This window comes from Jatropha curcas, chromosome 4 (genome assembly GCF_041381405.1).
Source record: "Jatropha curcas cultivar XTBG-Jc1 chromosome 4, XTBG_Jcur_1.0, whole genome shotgun sequence".
Taxonomy (NCBI): Eukaryota; Viridiplantae; Streptophyta; class Magnoliopsida; order Malpighiales; family Euphorbiaceae; genus Jatropha; species Jatropha curcas.
Window position 1 is genome coordinate 24,106,254 of NC_143154.1, and position 19,337 is coordinate 24,125,590.

The following is a 19,337-nucleotide window of genomic DNA, read 5'->3' on the forward strand; positions in this document are numbered from 1 at the left end:
TTAATTGGTACAAATGTTTTTAAAATTGGATTAAACTGGTTGATCAAATCGGTTAATTAATTCGCAAATTGATAATTGATCTTATGCGGTTCAATTTGAAAGATTGGAAATGCGGTTCAATTGATAATAAATAGTAACCTAATCTTTTCTAGCATTTTTTATTTGTACTAATACTACGTTTAGTAAGATCAATACGATACAAAATAAATAGTATCTTATTGAAATTAAATACCGACGATGTGTTACCTATTGCCAATACACAAATAACTTTAGTAATAAGAAATCACGATCTAATTTTTTAAGGAAAAGTCATAATCTATTTTAATTCATATTATTACTATTATGTAGATATAAAATACTATATATAAAATTAAAATGAAATTCTTGGATGTCGATGATGTAGTGTGTAATACACTATTATGTATTAAGATGTTGAAATATATATTAATGCAATGTTGTGGATGTTAATTTGAAGACTAGTAAGAATGTATTATGATACATTTGATTTTATAATTTTAAAACTTTTTTAGCAAGCTTAAGTAAGCCCAAGGCCCAAGGCCCACGACCTCAAGGCTAAGAATCAAGTAAACCTCAAAAACTTAGGCCCATAAACTCCAGACTCAGATTGGGAATGTATTGTGATACATAATAAATAGTATTATCTACATTAGTTATAAGATTTATTATATATATATAACATAGAATAAAAATTCAAATCTATTTGTTGGATGTGAATCTATTGAGTTCCATAAAACATATTAAGCTATTTAAATTTACTTGTGAAAAAAACTAGTATTATATAAAGATGCTCATTGAATATCTAGATTTAATACAATACATAATAAAATATGTTTTCCAAATAAATTATGTGCTTTGCTCGGCATTGTCAATACAGAGTTAACTTTAATAATAATATTACAATATTACAATATTTTTCTTGCAACATTTTTTTTTTAATTCACTGGAGGCTTTTATGGGCCGAAATAATACTACAGACGAGAGGACTCGAATTTGAGACCTCTCACTCCTCACATAAGTGAGCAAACTAATCATACCACCACCTGATTAGTATTTTTATTGCGCAATGTTGTTACATTATGTAGATATATAATATTGAAAATATAATTTAAAAAAATTTCTTGAATTTCGGAATAACTAACACCAAAATAATACATATGAAAAAGCTTAATTTATTTACTGGACATATTAGCAGTAGTTGACAAGCTATTTTGCAAGTGTACGAAATTGTAAACAAGTAATAAATAGTGAGTAGAGTATCGTCTCACGAAGATTACATACGAAGTACCAAATTATATGAATCTACTATTATCTAAATGACAATAAGAGAAATAATTGTAAAAATAAAAGAAATAAATTAAAGCAATGAATAAGAAATCAAGCAAGGTTGAAAAGAAATCAAGGCTTAAAAGTTACTAGAAATTTTGACTTACTTAATTCTATCTAATTCATTTTATTAGTTTAATAATTAATTTTAATTGTTCAAGTAGGGGAAACAACCTTAAAATCACCAACAAGCTCTCCCGATATATTGTTAGCTATTTTAACCCGGTCTAATTAGCTATCTCTCAATAGCGCAATTAAATATGGATTAAATCATTAAATTTTATGGTTTGTTTATGAATTCATAACCTAAGAGCGTTAACTTGTGAAAACCCCCATGAGTCAAACCATATAGCTTTCGCATCAAGTTATAATTTACATGTAATTTATTACCCTTTTCATATTAAAAACCTTTTTTCTGATAGTGATTAATGAAATAAATCAATCATGAGAAAAAACTATGTCTCAAAGCATTAAGTTAATAATAAATTATAATTTGAACAAAAAAAACAAATCTAATATTATAAATTGAAATCGAAATTAAGCTACATAAATCCCTAGTATGAGAGTTTAGTTCGACATAGTAATTAAATTAAACTCAATTAAACTTGTAAATAATCTCATAAAGAATAATGAATAAAAAAGAGTTTAGAAATAAAAAACTAGTCAACGTTTGACTTGAGCAACTCCTTTGAATCTTCACACAAATTTGAATGCTTGAAGTCTTAATATGAGAGAAAACTAAGTAGAGAACAATAGAACAAGAGATAATAATAACCTAGTTACTCTCTCTCTTTATATAGACTCATCGGAAAATCTTCAAATTCATTTAGGAAATGAATCTTTATTGGGAAGAAATATTTTGGAGATAGTAAACTGTTTAGGCCTTGTATTTCTTTCCAATTAGGACTCTTCCAACTTCTAGTTAGGATTTAAGCTTGATTAGGCAAGTCACATAAGATTCTCATGAAGATTCATGCAGGCAGCATGGGCTAAAGCTGAAACTTTCAGCACAAGTTGAATTCGGCAGATTAGCACTAGGGTGCTAAGTAGCATGCCCTGGGTGTGCTCGAGTCTGACCCTCATTTGATTTTGCTTTGGAAATAGCACGGGGTTGCTGGGTAACACGCCATGGGCTTGTTTTTTTATTAGAAATCTTAGACAAATGATTGCTTTTAATCTTCTTTTGCATTTTTGACTGGTTTTGTATAAAAAATTCCTATAAATTCCTCAAGATAAAGTGAAATATGATTTAAAGAAATTTTAAACAAAAACAAAAATAAATTGCATTTTTGGCTGGTTTTGTATAAAAAATTCCTATAAATTTCTTCAAGATAAAGTGAAATATGATTTAAAGAAGTTTTAAATAAAAACATAAATAAAACTAAATAAAAACTAATTAAAGTAATTAAAAATGCCAAAAATTCTAGTAAAAACTATATTAAAAATACTAAAAAAATAACACTTATCGTCACTACTATGTTAGGATACTAGTTTAAAATTTATTAAGATTATATTATAACATATAATAAATAGTATTCTCAAAATTATCAATTTACTAGGCATTGCCAATTCACAATTAAATGGGTAAGGTTTTTATTTTTTTATAAATTTTCATTTCTGTTATTAACAAATAATGTCATTAAATTCATTCCATATAAAATACCTCTTGGATAAAAAGCTTCCCGTCTATTTGCAACCCCTTCCCACCAATATTTCTTCTCAATTTTATCCAAGGCTATAAACGACTTTGTACAGTTCTATTAAATGCCTATATTTATTTGTGTAGTGCAGGCATGGCCACGGTTCCGGAACCGGCGGTTCCGGTTCTAGAACCGGCTGGAACCAGAACCGAACCGAAATGGTCCGGTTCCGGTTCCAGTTCCGAACCGTTCGGTTCCGGTTCCGGTTCCGGTTCCGATCCGATTACAAAACCGACGGTTCCGATTGGTTTTCCGGCGAATCGCATAATTTTAAATTTTAAATTTTGGATACCGGTTTAAAAAAAAATTTTATGTGAACATAAAAAATTAAAAAATACAGTTAAAAAATTTTAAAATATGAAGACCGGTTAAAAAAAAAAATTATTTGAACATGAAAAATTTAAAAATACACCTAAAAAATTTTAAATTTTGAAGATCGGTTTAAAAAAAAATTATTTGAACATAAAAAATTAAAAAATACACCTAAAAAATTAAAAAATACTTCAATTAAATTTATTTTTTTAAAGACTTGAATTGTTGAGTGTTGAACATAATGATTTTTTTAAAAAAAATTTTGAACTGAATTTTTTTTTTTAAGTTTGAACAAAATTAAAAAAAAAAAAGGGCTTGAACTTAATTTTTTTTTTTTGTTTAAAAAAAATTAAGTTGCCTGCGTATCCTCTTGGGGTTTAGAGGAATCAAAGCCCACGTAGTTCTTACTTACCTTATATCAATTTCACCCCTTTTTACCTTAATCGCTATTTGCACCACTGGTTGATGTTCCCGTTGAGGACCCATCGTATAAATCAAATAAATCTTCATTTTCTTTTGGATTTTCTTGGGCTCTTAGTTCGGCTTTGGTCCAATCATCCACGCACGCTTGTGCTTCTAATGAATCAGGTGTCATACGAGATCGTGTTTCATCAAGTATGTTACCTCCTTGACTGAAAGCTTGTTCAACCGCAACAGTGGAGACCGGAGCTGCTAAAATTTGTTTTGCAAGTAAAAAAAGAATTGGAAAAGTATTTGCGTGACGACTCCACCAATCTAAAATTGAAAAATCTGCATCTGCATAATTATCACCAAACTCAAAAGAAGTTGTTAGATAATTGTCAAATTCAGAAATAGAACTGGATTCCCTTGTTCTTTTTTGTCTTTGCAATAAAACTTGTTGAGCAACATCAACACCACTTACCCTTTGTGTTGAAAATTGTGGAATATTAGATTGAGAAGAAGTAGAAATAGAAGTAGATGAACTAGAAACTTGAACAAATTCATTATATAATTGCATAATATTTTGTTTAACTTCATGCACTAGTACATTTATATTAACATTATCTTCTACATCAAGATTTAATACGTCATAATAAATAGTCAAATAATCACATAAAATATCCATTCTACATCTAGGATCAAATACAATAGCAACAAGATAAAGAGGTGGTATATTTTTAAAATAAGATAACCATTTTTTTTTTCATTGAAAAAATACAATCTTTTAATAAATCATCATTTTGAAATTCTTGTAGTGCAGTAACAATATTAATACACATAGGTAAAAATAAATTAGATGTGGGATAATAAACTCCACTAAATTTATAGGTAGCATCATTAAAAATTTTTAAAATATCTAAAATTTTTGCACAAATCTCCCAATTTTGTGGATATAAATTAATATCCTCAATATTATTAGTAACAAAAAAACATAATAATTCTTTATAAGAAAAAGACTCGTTTAGTAATTCATATGTTGAATTCCAACGAGTTGGGACATCCCTTGGAAAACGTTTTGGTCTTTTATTATTTTCTTTACAAAATTTAGCCCAACTTTTCATCACTTGGGGATGTGTCCAAAAATATGAAATAACTTTTTTAATTGGAGAAATAAAAGAATCAAGAATTTTCAAACCATCTTGTACACATAAATTTAAAACATGGCATGCACATCTTATATGAAAAAATTTACCACCAATATTTGGTTCACAAATTTTTTTAAGTTCAATAATTGATCTAGTATTTGCAGAAGCATTATCAAATGAAATAGAAAAAATTTTTTTTGTCAACCTATATTCATCTAAAATTGAAACAATTACTCTATAAATATTAATTGCAGTATGTTTATCATCAAAAACACGAAAACCAATAATTCTTTTTTGAATTTTCCAATCATCATCAATCCAATGACATGTAATACCCATATAAGAATGCATTTGCCAATGATCACTCCAAACATCACAACAAATTGAAACACGAATTTTCAATTGAGAAAATAAAAGTTCTAACTCTTTTTTTCCTTTGTTATATAAAGAAATAATAGTTCGTTTTACAGTATTTCTTGGTACTCTTTTACCACAAGGATTTAAAGCTTTTTGACAATAATTATTAAAACCTAATTTTTCACCAAAACTAAAAGATAAATGTTCCATAGAAATCATTTTTGCTAATTCTTCTTTTTGTATTTTATCAGAATATTTAAATAAAGAAAGGTTAGAAGCGTACCCGAAAATTTGTTGTTGAGACCGATCAACTCCTATTTTTGTTGGATGTTTTGCCTCCAAATGCTTCCAAAATGATCCATAGACGCCCGCTTGTTTAAATTTATAAGATTTTCCACAATAATTGCAAATTACATCGTACATTTTCTCACCTTTGAATTTTTTTGTGAAATGAATGGAGAATATGTCGGAACTTTGTCTTGCTCTTCTAACAATTTTTGCTCGTTGCTCTTGCTCTTGCTCTTCATCTTCTTGAAATTGCTCATTAAATTCGGATTCTTGAGTTGGAATATCCAAATTTTCATTTGGAAAACCTTCAAAATTAAATTGGTCGGGAATCATATCATAGATGTCGTTTGTAGGGATAGATGATTCTCCAATTTTTCCCTTGCCCTTACCCGAATTTGAGTTTCCTCCACTTGCCATTATATGATAATAAAATATAATTTGGAAAATTGAATAAAAAAAATTAGAGAGAATAATTACTTAATAAGAGATATTGTAGAGTAGAGAAGAATAAATGAATAATATAGAGTAGAGTGTAGTATATTGTAGAGAGAGTAAGTAGAGAGTGTAGTATATTGTAGAGAGAGTAAGTAGAGAGAGTTGAGATTTTTTTGTAATGAATTTGTAAATAAAATGAGGTATTTATAATAAATCCAAAAATACCCTTAAAACTAGCCGTTATATAGCCGTTTATGGCTGTTGGGAGGGGTAATTAAGACATTTCACAACAAAAAAAAAAAAATCAAAAATCTGACAGTTACAACGGCTAGAACCGCCGGTTCGAACCGGCGGTTCTAACCGGCCGGAGAACCGGCGGTTCCAGTCCGGTTCCGACCGGTTCTCTGGAACCGCCGGTTCTGGTTCCTCATTTGCAGGAACCGGAACCGAACCGGATTTTTCCGGTTCCGGTTCCGGTTCGTCCCGGTTCCGGTTCTCACCGGTTCCGGTTATGGTTCCGGGCCGGTTCGAACCGACGGTTCCGGTTCCCGGAACCGTAATTTGGCCATGCCTAGTGTAGTGTCACTCTTGACCTCATTTAAAGTTGACAGATTTCAATGGAGACAAGAGAATAAAAATTTGAATTTGAAATATTTCTCTTTCACCATTTTTTGTTTTTGAAAGGATTTCTTTTTCATCGTTTAATAACTCTAGACAAAGCATTAAGTAGGTGAAATTATCAATGCGCATGCAAAACCTTTAGTTTTTTTTTTGCTTCATCAATTAGGAATCATGTTATTCCAAGTGACTTGGTCATTTAGGAGACACAAATAATCATATGTAATTCAATTTTTCTATAGCTTGATCTTTTTTTGTTAAGTTACATTTGGTTAATTACGTTTGGAATCAAACTAAATTAAGATATTCAAATTAAAATTAAATTAAGTAACAATTGAATAAGTCATATTTGTTCACACTTGAAAACTAGATTCATTGTGATTAAGTCAGATTTGGAATCAAACTAAATTAAGATATTATGGACCAATACATTTTGCCAAGCACAGAAACAACAAATTTAAAATATCAGCAAAAAAAAAAAAATATATATATATATATATATATATATATATATATATATATATATATATATATATATATATATATATATATATATATATAAAGATAAGGTGCAGTAAAGGTAATGGATTATAAAATTTTCCTCATGGACAACAAGGTTGAAATAATGTCGACCAAAAAAAAGTAATAAAGATATGTATTTTCATTTTGATGGACATATTTATTTAATTTTTATTGTTTTTATTCTGTATAACTAAAAATACTCATATACTTTCTTTACTTTAATATATAAAAACTATATTAAAATAAATTTTACTTCAATATTTTTAATTTATTTTTATGAAATGCAAAATAAATATTTACGTCTCTTAAAAAGTCTATATCAAGAAAGTATTCATCCTGATTTTGAAATTTATAAACCATTATTAGAGAATCCAACTCAACCATGACTAGTTTTCTTCTTTTATTATTTTATTTTTCAAATTTTATTTTCAATGTCACATTCCAAAATATTAGAGAATAGCAAACATTATGAGCATATCATTTAATTAATAAAATAATTTTATCGACCAAAGTAAGTAAATAATTGTTATTGACTTAATGACATTAAAGCACATAGTTTGGCATGATTACGAGTATAGGAAAGATCGTAGGATCAAACTTTTCATTCTAACATTTTTATGCATTTTCTTATTTTAAGTCTAAAATAGTTATTTTATATTTTATTAAGTAATATTTAAAATCAAATTAAATTAAATTATACTTGATTTATATTTATTAAATTATATTTAAAAATCAAATTAAATTAAGACACTTAAATGACCACCTGAATGAAATTAAATTTAGACAACTTAATTTGAATTAAATTAAATTACGCTTAGAATTAAATTAAATTAAAGTACCTTACTTAGAATTAAATTAAGTAGCCGTTGATTAAGTCACACTTGAGAATTATAGCCCAAATGACATATAACATATATTATCACATGAGTATGAATATAGGAAAAATCCTAGGATCAATCTCGGTACAAGTCATTTTGACATTTATTATGCATTTTATGTGTTAAATTTTATAAACTATTTTCTTCATTGAATCAAATTAAATTTAGATAAGTTAAATTTAATGAAATTAATTTACATTTAATTGAAACATACTTGGAATCAAATTAAATTTAAACAAGCTAATTTGAATTAAAAATTAAATTACATTTGATTAAGTCACACTTAGCCACATTAAGAATTATACATAAATAAGATACCCTAACGAGAATAACATTCATGTTATAGATGGATTTAAATGTATTATGTGTTATTATTGAATAAATTTATTTAATAATCTAAATCACACTATGAATTAAATGCATTTCTACCATTTGTTTGTACTTTTATCAATAATGGAAAAAATTAACAGCTTTGCATCGTTATATTATTGAAGCAATTGACACATTCAATTGCTTAATCAATTAACATCAACTGTTTGACTTAGAACTTTGTTGGCTTAAATCAATAAAGAAAACTTTAATTATTAATTTTTAACATGGTTATATTGATTTTAAACTTAAAATTTTTATTAACTACAAAAAGTTTTTTTGATTAAATTGCATAACCAATCAATAGGCATCCATACTTTGATAAAATTTCTATATTGAGTTAGGCTTAAAATTTTCTATTAAAAAGATTTATATGCCAGGACTCATATCCTCCTTAAAAAATTAAAAAGGTATTCATATATTAATTTATAATTATTTAGACGTGTTCAATCCTTATAGAATTTATTTTTAGCTTAAAATTTTTATTAACTATAAAAATTATTTTGATTAGCTTGACTCAGTTTAATGTTAAGACTCTATTGTAATTTATTTGGATACTTTTATAGTGATTTGGGTATAATTGTAATAATTTTGATAATTTTAGGCTTTCCTTATAATTGTTGTTAGAGGTGTTGCTCATTTAGTAATATTAGTCAAGTTATATGCCATGTAAAGCAAGAGAGTAAAATGAGGTTTCAGATAATTTATTAATGAATAATTCTTTCTCTCTTTCTTTTCGATTTCTCCCTTCTTCTTCCCCAATTTCTTTTTTCTTTTTTCACTGAAAATCCTAGCTAAGTCATGCATGACTAGCAAACCTAACAATTTAACCATAACAAAAAGAACCAAAAACTAATTTTTTAAATTTAAAAATTAATGTATGTCATAGTTTAAAAAAAAAAAAAAAAAGTTAATGTTTGTCATAATTTTCAACAACACGCATAATTAATTATGTGATAAAGTGAAGAAGAATCGTTAGTAGTGGGAAGATATATTTAATGAATAAATTTTTCTCTAAAATTAAGCTTCTTTCCTATCCGTTTGTCCATCCAAAACCACTTAATATTATATTTGTCATTTTGAGTGATATGATTTAGGATCACCACGAGCCAATTAACACTACTCATAATTATTTACCCTAATTTAAATTTAGGTAGTCCACCCACATGTGTTCTGTATGGCACATGTTGTATTGATTATAAAATTAAAAATTACACGCATGAGATGTATGGAATGCAAAATATATTTATAACTAGATCCAGGATATCTAGAATTAGTTTTTTAAATTCCGTTGGTCGGTTGCAATTTTAAAAATTAATTAAAATATTGAAATTTTTATTTCATAAAATCATAAAAATAAAAATAATACACATGTAAATTTTGTATTTTAAAAATTTTATCGTTAAATATAAAAATAATAAAAAAATGATAAATTATGAAAGTCAGCGGTGACCGGTGTTGGTGGCCGACAATGGCTAGTGGTGATGTTTGGTGTTAAAAGGTTAGTGGTGGTAGTGAACCAATAATTAATAAATTGAAAAAAATATGGGTATATAAGTTTATAATAAATTTGTCAAAATCTGAAAAATGTTTTACCCTCTTGAAAATTGAAAATCGTTTTCTTTAAAAAGTATTTAATTTTCCTTTAATCAGAATAATATTTTTCATTAATTTATTTTCATGAACGCTTTCAAACAACGGAAAATTAAGAAAAATAATTTTTTGTAAATTATTCCAGGAAAATAAACGTAGTCAAAATGATACGGTCAAATTTTAGTTTCTTTGTAAACAATACTATTTTAATTTATTAAAATAAGGATATTAAATCTAAAATGAAAATATTAATTGCTTTCATGGATTTATACTAGATGCGGAGGCGGTGGCCAAGGATCTAAAATGCATTTTGGCGAAGTCTGTTTGGTTTCTAGGATTTCATTTTTGGAAAGTCGTGCTTGTTTGTGGAAGAGAACAAATAAGGATAACGAGAGTTTTTTTAAAAATAATAAAATTAGAATTTAAACTTTTTTTGGTTTTGGGATTTTAATTAATTAGGATTTAGCAATATTCTTGGGTGCTGAGAGCATTGGGGATGCTCTTAGTTTATGCATGCCACATGGATTTTTATCGAACACGTGTCAAATTAAATATTCGATGTCATAAGTCAAACATGGCATGCAATAAATGCAAGATGCATCTGTTATATCTTAATGGTTCATGATTTAGGGTTTGGTAACCTTCCAACTACTGTTAGGTCACTTCTCTCTCTTTCTCCTTTCTTAATTGGAGTCTTGATGGATGAAAATAGCATAATGCATTATAATTATGAATCACCAATCTCTTGTATTTATTAAATTGATAAAAATTATTAAAGATAAGAGAATTCGAATTTGAGATATTTCATTTTATATTAAAGGAAATATTAATCAGACCAAGCTTGATCGATAATTTTTTTTTCTTTTATTAAAATTCACATATTTTGAGCTTTTTAATAGTTAATTAAAAATGTAATAGTTAAAAACGGAAAATTTTTTTATTTAAAAAGGTTTACATGAAAAAAAGATGAGATGTATTACTTATTCTGTCTACAAATTATAGTTTCATTTTTCCTTTTCAAGTTGTTACAAAATAATAGTCTCATTTTTACCTTTTTTTTTAACTTTCTCACAGTATCTTTTTATAATAATTCATGTAAATAACTAGTGGAAAAAGTCTTTAAGATAATTAATATTAATCCGCATATATACATTATACATCATATAATATACAAAAAAAATTATTTTTTAACGATTATTTTATATTTTAACAGTAACCGTTATTAAAATTTTACAAAATACAAACAATAATTAACTGTTATCAGTCAGCAGCAACCACTATCTGCTGGTATGAATCGCTAAATTAACGTGACTTTAAAAAGAAAATAGATCTTAAAAATTTAAATGGACAAAGTTATAAAAAAAGTTCAAATTGATTAAACAAGGATGGATATAAATTTCAACTAAATTACTCTTACTATTCATAATAATATAATTAAAGTTTGATCATTTCCCGAAAAGATGAACGTTGAAAGTGCTGTATATACAAAGAAAAAGAAATCTTATTACTGAGATCAAATTTTTGGATATCATTACAGCACATTTATATTTTTTAATATTCCTAAAAATGTTGTTTAGTGGGGTTTAAATCTTATTAATATATTAATTAATTAATCGAATGAGATGCAATTATTGATGACGTGTTGACTTGCATGACTATATAAATGGATATTAATTGCGGGGAAAGCCGAAACTACAATAACCATCAGTATGGGTGGTAGTAAAGCATTAGCATTAGCAATCTTACTAATAAGCTTGTTGGCTCCTGCTGAGCCAGAAAGGATATTGGGAGAAGATATTCCAGATGATTTTAGTCGTAGTTATTTCCCACCTGGCTTCACTTTTGGCACAGCCACCTCCGCTTACCAGGTTTTTTTTTTCTTTTTTTTTTTTTTTATCAGCAAAGATAATTTTTATTTTATTTATACATATATTGTCTAGAAAAAAACTTAATATTTTCAAGCATTAACCATAGCTGATAGACTCCATATTCCATCTAAACTTAGCCAGGATATATTAAGTACTTACCAGAGATAATTAAAATTCTCTTTTATGTTTAGAGTAAAATTTCTTCCAATTACATAATGTATTAATAATGTTATATACAGTGTCAGAGCCATGAATTATGATCAAGGGATTAAAAATTTCAATAGTTAATTTACTATTTTAAAGGGTAATTTTTCAAAAAAAATTTTTGGTTAGAGGGTCTCTCCCTCCATCGATAATTATATAGTTATTTGTTAAAAGTGATTTAAGTGATGAGACACAAGCTGGGTGTCCGACCCTTAACTCTATAAAATCTTTTGGCGTGCTAGGTACAATTATATTCTCCGTAGCTTGCTGGTAATAATTCTGCTGCTTTTGCCCCCAGAATGACAGCTTTACATTATAGTTAGTTTTTATTTTTATATGTAAACAATTTTAGTTAATTTATATATATACAATATAAGTTGTAGCTAGTTATTTTGGTTAGTTCATATATATATAAACAAGCACACTTTCCATAATTTTCATAAGTTAATTAGTTGAATGATTTACATAATTAATTTTATTTAATTTATTTAATTTTACATTCTTTTTTTAAATTTTAGTTTTGAATTTATTTCCATTCTACGAAAACACAAAAATTTATATAAATATTAAAATATACAATAGTATCGTAAATTTATATTTCAATTATTTACTATTGGTTATTTAGTTAAAATACATAGATTTAATTTATAATTCATAACTCTATAAAAATAATATAAAATTAAATTGATTGAATTTTAAAATTATAATAATATATTTAAAGTTACAAACATTAATTATTATTTTCATTGTAATTTTTAATATGTAAATTTTAGGAAGTTATTACTTTTTCATATTGAAAGTCATTATCTGCATTACATGTCTTTATTATTTTATTGCTATTTATAATGTTTTCATTAAAAAATGTGACCATATGTAATATATATTTGTTTGTGCAATTATATTATTTTTAAATTAAGTTTAATTTCTTAGTTCCACACATAGTATGAAATCACAAGTATATATATTTTCGCCTCCTTATAAAAAAATCTTGGTTCTATCACTGCATTTGGATTCAACGAATAATCTTTACAAATCAAATATTCAATCAAGAGAATAATATTTATAAAAAGGGATAGCCACCAATCCAAAATAAAACTAATCTCAATGCTCAAATAGTGTGGAAATATTCGTGAAATACAAAAATAATGTCATATGCAAAACATAAGAGTATCTAATGTTTTTTGAGTGGGCATAAACAATAAATATATGGTATATCTTTAGATTGAAGGTGCAGCAAACAAGTTCGGCAGAGGACCTAGTACTTGGGATGAATTTACCCGCGACTTTCCAGGTTCTTTCTCTTTTTCTTTTTCTTTTTAGATATTACAATATAAAACTTATTTATTTATTTATTGAAAAATTAAATGAGCTGAGACTGTGAGCTATATATAATAACAATAACTCTTCATTGATCTCACTGAATTGATGAAAACTCTTATGGTATAGAGGATTTGAACTTGAAATCTCGATCTTCATATAAGGAAATCAACGACATTGCACCGGATTTAAATATATTAATATTTCTATATGATTTTATATGCAACTATTATTTTTTTAATATTGTTTAAATGCATTCTTTGATTGGAAAGTCAACCAATAAATTTCTTGGTTTATTTGACATTTATATATTACATATACCTACCAATGCAAGTGCTTTTATCCTTTTGTTTTGATTATAAATTTATGGCCAATCATATACCAATATCATTAATATTACATTAATTAGGGCATTAATTAAAATGATTATAAGTGCATTATTCTATAAGCCTTATTCTAATATTTCCTTGACTCATAAATATAAATTGTTTAAAATATATACTACATTCGTTCCATAATACGTATCACATTTGAAAAAATAGTTTATTTTAAAATACTTGTCATATTTGTGGTTTTAAGGAGTAATAAATTTATTTTTTCATGTTTGCCCTTTATACAGGACCAATAATTATTACTTCAATTTAATAGATTTTTAGAAAATTAGTATTAAATTGAGGGTAATATGATCAATTTACTCAATAATTTATCGTAACTTAGACAAATTTAATAGTTTTCTTAAAGAATTTGAAATTTTAAATGTAACAAGTATTATGATAAAATGTATATTCAGCCAGCCTTACAAGTTTAAAATAATTTGATTTAGAATATAAGATCTGAATATGTAGGCAGTATTTGAAACGATAAATATTTTAAAATAATTTTAAATCCACCAATATTTAAATCTTCAAAAAGTTGGTATGAATTCCATTTAAATTAAATCTAAAAATATTACAATCAAAATAATAGATTTTAATCAAATCTAAATCCAAACTTTATATATGAATCCAATTACAAAATTATTATAATTAATAAGTGCAACTTATTTTGAAATCAGTGTATATTTATATGTATATATTTTAGATGTACTATTCTATAGATGCAAATTATTTTTTTATTTAGATGAAAAATTGTTAATTATTTCTTTGAAATCTTACAGAGAGAATAGTCGATGCGAGCAATGGTGATGTGGCAGTTGATTTTTACAATCGCTATAGAGTACATACCTTCCCTTGCTTATATATATATATATATATTGGTGCAAAAAATAAATTAATAATTAAGATGTGAAAAAAACAATTGCAGGAAGATATCGCAAGAATAAAAGAAATGGGCTTAGATGCGTTCAGATTCTCCATTTCATGGTCAAGAGTAATACCTAGTAAGTTAAATTTTATTTTAGTTTTAATTAATTTTAAGGATATGTATATATTTTGTCCTAATTTTTATTTTGAAATTATGAAATATTAAGGTGGAAGGATTCGTGATGGAGTGAATGAGCAAGGAATCGAATTCTACAATAATGTTATCAATGAAACTATTGCAAACGGTGATAATATCTGTTTATCTCTCAATTCCTTAAAAGTTTGGAAAATTAATATTAATATTAATATTCAATTTAATCATAAATAAGAGTTTATTATGCTGCTAAACGTGCAGGCCTAACGCCTTTTGTAACTCTTTTCCACTGGGATCTTCCTCAAGGCCTACAAGATAAATATGGTGGCTTTTTAAACCGCTCTATCGTGTAAGTACATAATTATTTCATGTCAATAAATATTTGGCCTGCCCCGTCAAATTTTGTCATTATCATCAATAAGAAATCTCTTAGGCTTGTTATTCAGAAACCTTTTGTTCACACATAAAATGGACCAACTGATGGAAATTTATGCGATAGTAAGGACTCCAACTCAAAATTTCTTATACCGATGTTGTTAAAAGATCAATCAGACGACAGCTAATTAGTTTTACGATATTGGAAGAATTTTTAATTAATTAAACGAAATGAACTATAAATGCAGGGATGATTTCCAAGATTATGCAGAGCTTTGCTTCAGAAGATTTGGAGACAGAGTGAAGTATTGGATCACTTTAAATGAACCGTGGTCTTACATCTCATTTTCATACGATTTTGGCGCTCATGCACCTGGCCGATGTGTTGGGATATCCTCCCAAGTCCCACATCGGAAAAATGTGAGAAAAAGAACCAAAATATAATGGTTCAAACCCAACCCATTAGTATGAGGCCTTTTGGGAGGTGCCCAAAAACAAATCCGTGCGGGCTTGGCCCAAAGCGGACAATATCATACTAATTCGGGGTTGGATGGTACGCGCGGTCCCAACAAGTGGTATCAGAGCCCAGGTTTGGAGCGGGTGTGGGCAGCGGACTGCGCAGTGTGAGAAAATTTCGGTGTGACGTTGTAACAACAGGACCAAGACCGGAAGAAGATCTGCAAGTGGTGCCTTGTGTCGAAAGTCTTCCCGACAAGAGGAGATCGGGCGGCGTGTCCCGCAAAGTTGTAGCGGCGGTACAAGATAGTGGGCAGATTATCTCTGGAGGGGAGGTCACGATTTGTGTGGTCCTTGGTTGGAGGGGAGGTTTGTTGGGATATCCTCCCAAGTCCCACATCGGAAAAATGTGAGAAAAAGAACCAAAATATAATGGTTCAAACCCAACCCATTAGTATGAGGCCTTTTGGGAGGTGCCCAAAAACAAATCCGTGCGGGCTTGGCCCAAAGCGGACAATATCATACTAATTCGGGGTTGGATGGTACGCGCGGTCCCAACACGATGCTCGGCATGGTTGAATTCTGCCTGTCGATCTGGAAACTCCGCCACTGAACCTTACATAGTTGCACATCATTTGCTCCTTTCGCATGCAGCAGTTTATCACGTGTATAGAGAAAAATACAATGTATATAGCGTTTGATCTTACTAATTAATTAGTACAGAACATTTTACAAGGTAAATTTTGATTAATTTTAGTTCCTTATATTTTCATTATTAATTGCAGACAACGCAAAATGGCAAGATTGGATTAGCACATGTTACTCTTTGGTATGAACCTTAATTACTCGGATAGTACAGCTGATAAAGAAGCAGCTGAAACAGCTCTTGATTTCAGTTATGGATTGTAAGTCTTTCTTCCAAATTTCTTAAGCTTTTCAATTATTGTTATCATATATATATATATATATATATATATATATATATGTATGTATGTATACATTTTTCATGAATTATGATTATCAGGTTTTACAATCCTATAACCTATGGTCATTACCCAAGGAGGGTGCAAGATATAGTTGGAGATAGATTACTCAAATTGACATTAAAGGAATCTCAGTTACTCAAAAAATCATATGATTTTCTTGGAGTACAATACTACACTGCAACTTATGCTAAATCAAATGCTCCAGTTGATCCGAACCGTGTTAGATACAGAACCGATCATCAAGTTATTGAAACTAGTGAGTATTTATATATTTTGGTGGATGTTTTTCCCCAGTTGACTAGTATAATTTTAATTTTTTGATTTTACTTAATCACAGCTCTGGGTGAAGATGGTGAGCATATCGGTCCACCGGTTAGTGTTATATATATATATATATATATATATATATATGAAGAGAATTCTTCGAATTGCATTTTTGAAAATAATTAACAATATATTACTAATGTAGCACATATTAATTAATATTTGCAGGCTCATTCACCTTGGCTTTACGTTTACCCTAAAGGTATCAGATATTTATTGAACCACACCAAAAATAAATACGATAATCCAGTCATTTACATTACTGAGAATGGTAAGTTCGTATCTTTTTCTAATTGAATTATATATTCCAATGATAATCTTGTTCTCGTAGTAAAATTTTAATTTCTTAATATACAATTTTGCATGATCTATAGCAGTAATAATTTTTACTCTAGCAATGTTGTTTAGGGTGTGCATTGGTCGGATTGGGATGAAATTAAATAATTTCAAGTCTCATCTCAATGTTGGGACATAAAAAATGGAGTTTTGCTCCCGTTATAATAGATATGTAGTCTCGTACCATTTCCTCCTATTTTTTAAAATGAGAAAGTACGAAAATTTTGTTCTATAAGACAAAATAAGAGTCAAGTCAAGAATTAATCAACATATCGCATATTTTTACTAAATTTTTTTTGCACTAAAAAAAGGATAAAATTTCATTAATTATAAATTAATTACAATCAACAAAATTCATCAATATAAATTTGAGTAAATAAAAAAAATGAAGCCAAATAATTCAATTATTGATCTATTATTAAAATCATTATAGAATATATGTTATTTTTTACTTTCTAGTTAATAAGAATATTAAGTGTAATAAAACAAAATGAGTAAAAACCTCACTACAATTTTGGTTTTACATGCATCTTATTAAGTTTAACTTTACTTTTTTTTTTTTTTTTTTACATGAAAAGGGATAATTTATTAAGCAAGAATAGCATTATAGAACTCTCAATACATGAAGGGATAGTATCCCGAGTTTAACTTTACTATTACTTTAACGCTGATTCACATTTTAACACTCGATATAATCCTCAACATTATCTTAAAATTAAAATAATAATAGCATTAAACATAAGCAGAAATTAGATTCCAGTTAATGTCTTCTTATGTATGGATTAATCTTTCTATTTTTTTTATTAAATAAAAATTTATTCAGAGAAATTTACTTAATACATAAACAAGAATAATAAAAAAGAAATGTATATGTTGAAAAGTTTATTTAATTAATTGATCCATTTTATATTTAAAAAAATAAATTTATTTTTTTCATATTATTATTACCTTAACAAGTGATTAGTATCATAAAAAATTAAAAATTAAAAGGATGAAATTGATTTTCATGGACATCATATAAGATTCATAAAGAGAGAGATCAGATAAATGTAGAATCTTAAGGTAAAAATTGGATGAGAATATCCGATTTTCGGGACGAGATGAATTAAGATGGAAAATCAAGAGATCATTAATATATAACTTACCCATTTTTAGTTAATAAATACAAGTATTTTATGGCGCAATATATAAATTAATCAACTTTTCTACAACTTAAATTAGGGATTGATGAGCATAATAACGAAACCCAAAGCCCGGAGGAAGCTGTTCAGGATCAATGGAGGACACAATATTATCAAGCACACCTTTGGAATGTGCTTGGATCCATCAGGTGAGTCTTAATCATTTTAAGTTATTAATCATCGCAAGAGAACTTATTAGTCTCACTGGATCATATAAAATGATTCAAAGATACCTTTTAACACAAGTAAAGAAACAAACAATTAACACTAACATTAAATCTATAATTGAATTAATGTATGTAGATAAATTATTTTTGGATGCAGGGAGTACAACGTTAATGTGAAAGGTTACTTTGCATGGTCATATTTGGACAACTATGATTGGAGTATTGGATACACATCAAGGTTTGGTCTGTTCTATGTGGACTATAAAGATAACTTGGCAAGACGCCCAAAGCAATCAGCAGAATGGTTCCAGAAATTCTTGAAAAATGAATTGTCTATTGATAATATACCAGCAAGGCAATGTCACAGCGGGTTCATAGAAGCTGATCAGCAAAACTCCTTAAATGGATGCCAATAAAGATTGTATGGCTTCTGTAGGCGATCATTACTAGCTTAATTAGTTTCTCGTCTAAACAATCGTTGTGCTTAATATGCTTCAGTAATGATCCAATGACCTCATAATAAAATTTGTAGTGATCATTGTCCTTTATGCTAAAATTATAGGGGTATGCAACATTATCGTATCTGGTTACCTTAAAATCTCATTAAGCTATTATTTGTGTAATAGTAAAATCTCTCCGCCTATTAAATTGGATATCTAACAATCTTGAGTGTCACATGGGTAACGCGTAGTATTTATTAATAAAACTTTTTTACTTGTCGGTATTTCCGGATCTAGACAAGTCTAATTCCCTTATACTATATCT

The 19,337-nt window shown here is 27.6% G+C and overlaps 1 pseudogene; it reads left to right on the forward strand.

The window, feature by feature from the left end:
- The first annotated feature begins 11,672 nt into the window (after positions 1-11,672).
- LOC149497029 (beta-glucosidase 24-like) lies at positions 11,673-18,988 on the forward strand (annotated as a pseudogene).
- The last annotated feature ends 349 nt before the right edge of the window (positions 18,989-19,337 follow it).